Genomic DNA, 9,562 nt, shown 5'->3' with positions numbered 1-9,562 from the left:
ATAAAATCTGCTTTAAAAAAAAAGTGCATCTATTTGCAGGGTTCCCTCGTTCTTACTGATCTAAGATCTGGCATATTGAGACCCCTTGAAAGTAAAAGAATGCTTGTGTTCTAAAACATGCCATATAAACCACCAGTTGACATATTTGGCAATTAAGTACGTCCATGGTGGAAATTGCAGAATGTGACAGAAGTGTGAAATTGCCAGTGTGGGATGTGGCATAGCTTTTACACAGTTCACATGGGATTTAAAAACCATGGTAGGAGGACTAACCGGCAGCCTTGCACCACTTCTACATTAGCTTCACTGTTAACATATCAGACTAAACAATTTGACAGGGCTACCTCTAACATTAAATTAGCCCTCTGCCGTGGGCTTTGAAGCCCAAATGCCCCAGTTACCTAGTGCTTTGCAGTGAAACCGGCCACTTGGCTAACTTACATGTGACTCCCGTAGTAGTGTCCAAAGGGACTGCTAGCTGCATAGGTTAAAGGCAGTTTTTCATTGGCAAAGCTGGCGATACGTTTTAAAAGCATATTTTTGCATCCTGGTCCATACGTTCTGCCTAGGGGTGAAGCCTCTTGTGGTGCCTGTAATTAGCCTCCCCTTGACCCTGGAGCTCTGGCTCCAGCAGCTTGGACTATGGTTGTTAAAGGGCCGGCTGGAGAGAGAATAGGTGTTTATTGCAAGTGGTGGCCCACTATCAACAAGACGAGTGGAGTGGGATTACCAGACTTTTCCCTGGCAGGAAACACCACAACTGTACTTATCAGGTAGCTGTGAGGAGAGAAGAAGCGGGTAAAGGTTGACCATCTGTTGCACCTAGCCCAGCAGTCTGGCATCCTCAGTCATATTACAAAGACTAGTTTCAGGCATAAAGGGTCCTTACTCAGTATAGGCCTTTCCCCAGCCACACACACTCCCTGCACTGAGGGAACACCATAGGAGTGACCAGCTAGAGGTTTCCCTATCCCTATAGAGGCACCTGAATTAAATGGACCAGCCTCGTTGTGGGCTTTGGGAGGCCAGACAGCTGTGCAGAGCTGATGCCCCCTTCCTTAAAACGTGCTTTTTAGTCTTAACCATAAAACAAATTAAGCGCCGAGTAAGGGAGTGGTCCGTATGAGAAAGAAATCATGATAGGTTCAGAGGGCATCACCCATCCCTGCTGGGTTACTTCTATAAATTAGGGTGGCTGCCCACCACCTTAAAATTGTAAAACTGCTGGAGCTGAAGAAGACCAAAAGAGAGGCTAGAATGCCTTCCTCTGTTGTTCCCTAAGGAAGACTCTTGGAAACCTTGCCTCCTTTCGAATCTCAAGACCTGAAAGCCTCTCTCAAGGCTCAGGAGACCTGACCCCATGAAAATCCACTGAGAAATAAAGGACCAATGGAATCTGGACAAGAAATGAGCAGGCCATTTTGCTGCAACCTGAAATGTGGCCCTCAAACTTCTGGGAACTGTAGAAGTAACAAGGAAGGATATATGCAGCCTTTATTGAAGTTGGGACTTAACTTAATTGCTTTGGGAATGTTATCTGATTTTTTGAAAACATATTTTATTCGTTTTATTTAGTACCATGTGGGCGGTCGCCCGACATAATTCACTTGGTTACAAGATATCACAGAATCCACTGCAATGGAATAAAGAAGTGGTACCAGCTGTATGTACATCAAAGGAAAACAAACTAAGAACTGCACGTTGGCTTTACCACCCCACCCAAATTGGCATGCAAAAATCAGCACACGCATGTACCCAAAAAGGAGCCCAGTGCAACTTTCATTATGACCCACATGCTTCCCATGAGGCAGTTCCTACTGGGATTGTGAAGGAAGATGGGGAAGATCGATGCCACGGTATGCAGCCCACCGAGACCATATCTTCCTATGTTTTTTGCGGGCAACCCCTAGCTTGAAATACTGCCATCGCCATGTTATCTGATTTCAAGGTCTTCCTTATCATATCTGTTGGTGACCTCGTGTGATCAACAGAAAAAGAGCTTTCAGAGAAGTACCTCTCGTTGATTAGCTTAAGTTCATCATCTGATTGAGTAGAACTGGTGTGCCTTCACTCAAAAAATAGAGTTTGTGTTGTATTTTTATTTATTGAGAGAACGTTTTTTACTAATTACAACAGGACTGAGTTGGTTACTGTGACAAGAAAAAGGTGAAAGCTACAGGCATGCCCAGTTTATTACAAAAGATTTTGATAAAGGCAGCAGGTCTGAACTATTTACTGTGAAAGGCACTTGTTAAAGCCAATAGGCATTTAAGAGTGCATTGTTATTGCACTGTGTTAAAGTCTGTAGAGAGGTATTTTGTTCCATAGAACTCACAGATTACCATAGTAGACAAGAGTTCGGTTGTTGGTCACCATCTGTGACAAACCCTGGTGGTAGAAGACTTTCACTGAGTTATTACTCGCATGGGCTGTATACTGTTTTTACAATCTGTATGTTTGGGTTTATTTGGGATTGTATTATTTTATGATTGTATGCCTGATGGTTGCTTTGTGAGAAAGCTTGTGCTCAATACATTAGGCCTGCGATAGTGACACGTCAGTACAGGACAGATGCATGTTTGACTTTTTGCATGCCTAAACTTGCCTGTAACTGAAGTGCTTTCAGTAATAAGCCATACCTATTGGCTTTGCCAGTGCTTTTCTTTCTTTACTTTAATGTTGTTTAGATGCTGCTAAAATAATTGACCCACATTTATTTGAGGGGGACCCTGTTGCTTAGGCAACAGCTACACCATGCAGGGGTAAGCCTAGGATTCCTCATTTAAACCGGCTTTCTCTCTGTAGATACAGGATTTTCTCACTGTGTGGGAGAACAGCTGCAGTTGATGCCAAGCCTGTGACTTCCCACTCACATTAGTAATCTGGTTACTTAAGAAGCCATCTTTTTTCATGAGAAAAGTTGTCTTCCTTTTAACCCCATGCAGCATAAATGTACATACATTTAGTGGTAGTTAGTCTCGGTGATAACCTTATCTCCAGCTTGAAGAATTCAGGTGTTTTCCATTAATGAGCTTTACATGATAAAGTTGCCTTGTATACAATTCCTTCTTTTCTTCTAAAATCACTTCCTCCTTAACTAGGCTTTTCACATGCCCCTGTTTTTAGCATCTGCCTACAGAAAGCTTGAGTTATCTGCCTCTAGTGTCATCTATCACCCGTTTTGGGCATTGGCATATTGCGGATGGTTACACACTGTGCCATTGACTGTACATTATGGCTTTCTACTGGCATAAAGTACTGGAGGAGTGGTGAAACTGTGTGGCGGTCTTTGTATATTACAGACATACATTCATCATGAAAGCCAGACACATTGCAGTTGGTAAGACTTGTTTTGCCTGAGCTAGGACTCTAGCAGAGCAATGTTTGATGGATGGTAAGCAAACACCACTCAAGAATTACTTGGATAAAACTTTGTTTCAAGATTTGAGTCATTCAAAACAGTTACGTGTTTCTTATGGAGCATCAGGCACAGGGACTCCTGTCTCTAAACAGAGTCTGCCAGAAGGACAGTGACTTGATTATGTTATAAGAAAGCAAACTGTCCGCTTGAAGGAAAAACTAGAGCTCGCGGTCCTTCAAGAAAGTCAACTCTGCTGCTGCGGTGGCGTTGTTGGCTCCTGATCTTTGTCAGTCTAGGGTGGAGGACAGAGAGCAGCCGGGCTTGTAACTCTAAACCTACTCGTAGTGTGCAGAGAGAACCAGTTGTTCCTCACTGCTGGGGTAACCAGAAATACCTCCATCAGTGCACACCCTAGTCTTTAAACATATTAGTCTTGTCTTTCTTCGTAAATTCCTAGCAGCTAGATTGGCATCTAAACTCAGCTGAAAAATCATTCCAAGCAGTGAGTGCCAGCCTGGCGGATTCCCTGATCTGAAGAGCCTTGAGAAGACTTTCACCTGAGGATCACAAACATCTGAGTGGTATGTGCCACTAGAAAATACATTTAATAAAGAGGAAAACACCACGGTGGGGAGATTTAAACTAAAGCAAGTGCCAAGCCTTCCAGAAATGTGTTTTTTTTAATATGGAATCAAGGCAGAGGCTGGAAGTGGCCTGTGATGGAAACATGGCGTGGTAGTTTGAGGTGTAGGTGAGCAGCTACATTCTGCCCCGTAGAAGCTAAGAAATAGTATTTTTAGGGAGGTGAAGCTGTAAGGCATTGACACGGCCAGGTCGAGCACCTGCAGCTGCTTGAAGAATCCGGTAGCGGGTGTTGACTGGAAGAAAACACAACATTTTTGCGGGGTGGTATACTTGAGTGGGGGTAACACGGGACTTGTGAAGGGAGGGTGACTCCACTTCACACGAGTGCACCAGGGACCAGCCTGCACCCACAGAGGCTTGTGAGGGAAGGAGGTGGTTGCTCTAAACATGGGGGCACCGGGAGTCAAGCCTACTCCTAGGTGTGGCTACACGCACATGCCAAGGACAGGGGGCAAGCTGCCCAGCAGGGTGCATCAATGGCTTGGTAACTCCAGGTTTTCCATCTACAGACAATGGACAATCTGTTGTACTGGTCCACCTAGACCTGTTGGCTGCGTTTGACAAGGTGGACCACCATACTCTTCTGTCCAGACCTATGGCAGTGGGTGTGGGGGTCCCAATGTTAAACTGGCTAAAATCCTATCAGTCTGGTCGCTGTCAGGCGGTATCTCTTCCCCCTTTTTTATCCAAATTTAGATTGACAACAAATGCTGTCCCCCAGGGCTTTTACCTCAGCCCTATTCTATTCAAAATGTATATCAAACCCCTTATCTCACTTATTAAGACCCACAATATTAAGCTAATTAACTATGCAGATGATACTCAGCTTATTATGTCGCTGAACAATGACCAGGAGGACACCATAGGCAACTTCCAGGCATGCATTCTTGACATCTTTGACTGGATGAATGCAAATTCACTCAAGATGAATGGAAGCAAAACCGAACTCCTCTGTTGCCTATCCAATAAAATCCCGGTATCTCTATCACCTAACTTCTGGCCTCTACCCACGGAATTGCCATTGGGTAACCCAGCGGCGGTACGAAACTTAGGTGTGATGATTGATCAAAGTATGTCTATGGAAAATCAAGTGAACGGACTTACCAGGCCTGTTTCGCACTGATCCGGGCCCTTAGGAAGCTATATCCTCTGCTTGACCTGCCAGTCAGATCACTGATTTCCAGAGGTGTAATACTAGGTAGGCTGGACCATTGCAACGCCCTGTTACTAGGAGCCCCTAGCTCTTTGTTAAAGAAGCTACAGCGCATCCAGATAATCACAGCTTAGCTAACACTGAACAGACCTCGATGCTCATCTGCCGCAGAGGCCTTGAAGGACCTCCACTGGCTGCCAATCAAGCAGAGAGTTATCTTTAAATCTCTCTGTTTTGTCCATAAGGCACTGCACAATAAATGACCAAAACCCTTACAAACCAATCTAAAGAAATATACTTCTGGCAGAAACCTTCGATCAACCACAGGCAACTATGTCCAAGAACTCCGATTTTAAAAATTCCGACAAGGAGGACGTACTTTTACCGTCCATGCAGCTTGGATATGGCATAAATTACCAGCTCCATTAAGAGCTCACTCTGACTTATTAAAATTCAGGAAATCTCTGAAAACCTGGCTATTCCCTCATCAATGACCTGCTCTTCAGTTTCTCCATCAGTTGTTCTTCTTACACAGCGGTTATAATTAGCGCCAGGATACCATTTTCGGTCACAGTGCGCTTTACAAATACCTCACACAATACAATCTGATGTTACTTCTCAGCTCTGCCGTTGCCTTCACAGTAGCACCACTAAGGCCCATCCTCTCGGCCTGTTCTAATTTATTCACCATCTAACCCCCTTTACTTATTTATTTTATTTATTTATCTGAGAGGTTTTATATCGCGCGAACATGACCCCTTAGGGTATCGGAGCGCTGTACAGAGAAGCAGACAAGTTAAACAAGTATAGATGTAAATAGTGAATACTGTACATATAAGAGGTTAAACATCCAAAAATAAGAAGGAAAAAAAGAAACATATTAGATACTCCCGCCAGAAGACAGATTGCATGCACACCTCACTCTGTAGGTCACCCCATTACATTACATTTAGCCCCAAAGTGTCGCCTTCACTCTGCGGCCTTTTGTCCGACTCTTGACCCCGCCTTTAAGATAGCCTTTGCAATGTTGGGAGTGCCCCCCCATTCATACCTCTCATGAATCCCGTGAAATGGTTTTTTCACCATGAGTGTGCCTGTGTTCCCCACAATAAATCCTAAAACGCGTTGCATTTTCTCTCCGCCGGGCACCGCATGACCCTCTGAGACCCCCTGCCTTGACCTCAAAATCAGCGTTCGACACAGTGACTAGTGGCTGGGACGCAGGCGGGCAACTAGAGCAAAATTTCGGGGGGGGCTGAAAAAGATTTCGGGGGGGGCTGAAAAAGATTTCGGGGGGGCTAAGTCTTCCAGCCATAGGGAGAGTGGCTGTAAGAAGGGGTGAACACACAACAAAAGCCTCATTGACGAGTAAATGGTCTTTTAAAGACCTGTTAAGTACTCGGGTGCGGCTGCAATCAGACGGACGCCAGCCCGCGAGGCTGTCTCAGCCGGGCTGACGCACATGACGGGGGGGGCTGAAGCCCGGTGAGCCCAATGGGTGTTGCGCGCCTGCTGGGACGTCGTAAGTCCTTCTCGGCGTAAAAGTGCCGTAACGTACATTTGCGCCCCCAAACGTAAGACTTAAAGCTTAATACAATCTAATCATGGATACATCATTAATGTAGACGCCTTTGTGGGCGAGGTTAACCAATCATTGAAGCCCAAGGTGTTACGAAACCACCGCAGAAGTGTAAGTAATTAACACTTTCGCGCATCAGGGCGCCAAATATCACCATAGGGGGCCGCAACTCCGAAGCATCCCGCCGACCATAGAGTCGCAGTCGTGCGACTCTACTCGTCGCCAGAGTAAACATCATCATCTGTGCGGACACCAGATGACATCACTGCAAGTCACGACAAGCAGTTGCCTCATGGGAGCTTGCGTCACACAGTGACACGATTAGCCCCGTGATGCAAAATTGTGCCACAGACACTACTCTCTCCAAGCTTCCCTGGTCTGATGCACCACTGGGTGAAAACCGCTGAGTAAATCTTTTTTTTCATTTTAATAATTTCTATTGATTTTCAATAATGAATATAAAATAAGTAAGCATATTCCCAATATAAGTCAGAACGCCATACCAAAACTTGGAAACAAAAAAACATTTATGTATTATAAAGAAACAAGACTAGTCAAAGAAGGGAGCGAAAGAAGAAAGGTACAAAATCTGATGAAACCTATGACCTAAATACGATTCAAATATTATGGCAAATGAGATATTATGAGATAATATTCCCAGAACAGTTCTGACAATTAAAAAAAAAATTGGAAGAGGTAACCAAAAAAGAGCTTTTTAGTCGTCATTTTAACAGATGTTACAACTCTAATCTACTCTGGTTGTTGCCTGCGCCATTCCACCCAGAATACGATGAATTTGAAAGATCTTTCCTACGAGGAGTTAGTTTCTTGAATGAAACAGCAATGAAAAGGTCAGTCAGTAACTTGTTAGACAACTGGTTAAATCCTAACTTGGGAAAACGGAAGATCTGATTTTCGCTGCACCGATCCCAGCGCCGTAATACTGTTTTATGGCATTCTATGCGCTTAACATATGATAAAATAAATAGACATGGTCTCCATACCAGCCCCTAACTGGAGGATATGAGGTCTGGGGGTGGCCCGTTAGATTGAACGCAGGCACTGGTGACAATCTGGTTCTGTAGCTGTGACATTTTGTCAGGCATTTTATTTTACTGTGGATGAAAGCCATGAGCTTGTGTCAAGATTTGTTGAGTATCTTTTGTTTCAGTTTATAATACTTGTGGAACGGAGAGACCCAGGTATTTTCCATACCTTATATAACAAGCATTGGCAATGCCAAAAGGTCTGGTTTCAAGGAGTTTGTTCTGTTAAAGTGAAGGATTACATGTGGATAGCATGGGAACAGACATGCATTTGTGTGGAAGCAAAGAACTGTAGAATAATATTGGTGTAGGTAGGTTAATATCTGACTCCTGTGCGACTACACAGGATGTTCAAAGCTGGTGCGGTGCAGGTCACGCAGACTTTTACCATAGGACAGGACAGTGCACAACACTGTATACGTTCTTGGCTAAAGTTTATGACTACCTAACAGAAGTCACTGGGAGGCAACATATCAACACCCCCAAAACAGGCCTGTTGGATCTGATGCTCCGCCCCAAAACGGACGAGTTAGGGAACAAACTCATAGACCTGGCACTTGCACTGGAACAGCGAGCAACCGTGATGCACTGGAAAGCGGCCTGGGCACCTCTGGCGGTGGTTTGGCAACAAGACCCGGGTGCGAGCAGAGGACAACGCGCTGCAATGGCTCCGACAGCAAGACGGATGAGATGCACAAATCACAGGGTGGGATGTAATATTACCTTATGGTGCGTTCCGTCTACGTGTGGCTTTTGCTGAACTGTGGAAGGCTCCCGATAGTTCTGAAGTGCAGTATGCTGAAGGGTGAGGTGTGTAAATACTGGAGTGCCTTGTGTCAGCCCAAACCTTGCCATATCATAACCTGGTACAATAAAGTCTGCACTGAGGAGTGTGGGTCCAGGAAGTGCAGATTAGAAGTAAGTAAAGACTCATGGGTGGCCAGGGTAGGTCCAGGAAGGCCAGATCCATGCCAGGTGTTCGGGATAACCACTGACTATGTAACTGATTTCCATTTAGGGTCATCTTGTGCAGATGTATTTTTGATGGCAAAGTCATCCTGAATATCTGCGATGGACCCAGCCCTTCTGGCCTTACCATGGACTCCCTTGTTTGCTATTTGCCACTCAGCGTTCTTTATTCTGACAACAGCAGCGAGGGCCCAACCACGCCTGTGTCACTGACTGAAGGGGGAACATCGAGGAATTTATACTTTAGGCAAATCAACGCCACCGGAAAAGCCTGCTAAGAAGACATGTAACATTCAAATGTTCGACCAACATCAGGCTCTCAGCTCGCATGTTCATCTCCAGAGCTTTTACGAAGACACCGAGGCTGTGCTACACCTCGGTGTAACAAGATGGATGCCGCCCTTAAGGGCGAGTTTCAGTTATTTAGAAAAATCAAAGATATATTTGTAAATTCCGCAGCACCTCTGTGGGGCGTTTGCTTTCCTGTGAAAGACGAGCAGAGGGCGAGGAGTGCGGCGGGTGCGGTGGGAGGAGGGTCAATGCGACAGAAGAGAAGTCGCTGCACTGACTGTAGCATCGCAAGGAGGTAACACCTTTGTGTTCGCAAAAGACATTTAAAAAGCACTTCGTAGTCCATTGTTTCGTGTTTGGCGAGGCTGAAAACAAAGCAGGAGTCCCTTGGAGATGACACGGGGATTTGTAAATGTGTTATCAATATATATATATAAAGTCCAGGACTCTCTTTCTGTTTGATTGGCTTATGGATTTCCTTTACATTTAAAAAATAGAGATATTGGTTTCAGCTGTCG

Source organism: Triturus cristatus, chromosome 10 (assembly GCF_964204655.1).
Source record: "Triturus cristatus chromosome 10, aTriCri1.1, whole genome shotgun sequence".
NCBI lineage: Eukaryota > Metazoa > Chordata > Amphibia > Caudata > Salamandridae > Triturus > Triturus cristatus.
This window is presented reverse-complemented; position numbering follows the sequence as displayed.